Consider the following 1679-nt stretch of genomic DNA (forward strand, 5'->3'; position numbering starts at 1 on the left):
TCCCTTTGTCAAATCTTTCCCTTCATCATTCCTTCCTGCCTTCCTAATTCTATTCTTGGGCAAACACTGCCTTCTTGATCTCATATGCTTGATTGTTTTTTAAAGAGTGCATACTCTCCTAGTATTATTGTTGACCTTACAGACCTACAATTTCACTGAAAGTTGAGCCACAAAGGTTAAGTTCAGTTCCTAGCTTGCAGAGTGTCATAAGTCTCAGAGTGTCACAGTCTCAGAGTGTCATAGTCTCAGAGTTCTACCAGTCTTCATCAAACCGGTAAGCCAGGTCATTTTTATGATAATAAATCAAATTTTAACATAGGTATAGAATCTTCCCCAATAAGAAGATGGGTGAGAGTTGTGATGGCATTAAAAAAAATATGGTGCCTCCTTCACCAAAATAACACACACACACACACACAGTGAGAACTCTGAAAAAAATAATAAAAATGACTGATAAAGTAGATTATATCTTACTGGAAATTAAAAATTCAAAATATGACAATATTATCATTATATCAAACTGAAAGTCAGGATACAAAATTATATAGCTTAGATATTAAATATGATCAAAGGAGTATGTGTGTGTATAAGACTGACAGAAACATATTAATACATTAACCGTTTGATATTATGCAGATTTTTATTTTTTAATTTGTAACTTTCCTAAAAGAATCCACAATGATCATGTATTATTTTTATAATGAAAATTTATCTTAAATTTCTGTAAAATAGTAACAGATATGTGCTTTCATACAATGTCCTCATAGCCTATTATAATTCTGAATCTAGTTGGAAAGTATTTTCTCAGGACACTTAGCAAGTATCACATAAAATAATCATCAATATAGTGGCCATCCATTCAAGGTTCAACATTGGTCTCTACTTGCTTGAAGCTCCAGAAGAAAGAGGGTCAGGAATCAAAGGAGGAAATTGAGTGTGTATCTACTTATCTCTATGAACAACTGCTTCCTCTGCCATGAGACCAGAAGAACTGAATGATGCTTGCTACCATTACTTAACATTTTGATTAAAGATTCCACAGAAGAATCTTGAAGACAAGAGGGAAAGTGAGGACCAGAATTTAAGATTCTTATGGAATCTACACTTTCTGGAGCTATTGAGGCTAGATGACTCCCCTCCCAAAAAGAAAATGATAGTCTTGAGAAAATCTTTAAACCTTAAACCAAAACTATCCCTTGAAGTTATCTTTAACACTTTGTGACCTGTAGAACATATATATAATCCCTACCTACATTTTCCATCTCTGGGGCTTAGGGAGAAGTTGCTATCCTAATTTTCCATTACTGAAAACAGAAAGTTTCAACAAAAACAAAAAGTGGAAAATTATTTGGTCATGGAAGGGTTAAATCAAACAATGTTTTACTTAAATAGAAAAGAAAGTCTTCCTTGGGCATTGTGATCTTTTAAAGAATTATGTATATGTGATCGAACTCACAACAGCAATTTAAAAGATTAGATGAGAAGTATAGTCAGGCAGTGCATTTGTGTTAATGATGGTGAAATAATTTGGAAAAGGATATCAAGAAATGCAATACACACTGAAGGACATAACCAATATCACTGGAGTACTAGTAGAATTTTTTGAAGTAGTATATATTTTCTTGTCTATATTTCCACATATTCTCTCTCTCTCTCTCTCTCTCTCTCTCTCTCTCTCT

This window comes from Orycteropus afer, unplaced genomic scaffold, assembly GCF_000298275.1.
Source record: "Orycteropus afer afer isolate SDZICR_OR568_19922 unplaced genomic scaffold, OryAfe1.0 scaffold00095, whole genome shotgun sequence".
Lineage (NCBI taxonomy): Eukaryota > Metazoa > Chordata > Mammalia > Tubulidentata > Orycteropodidae > Orycteropus > Orycteropus afer.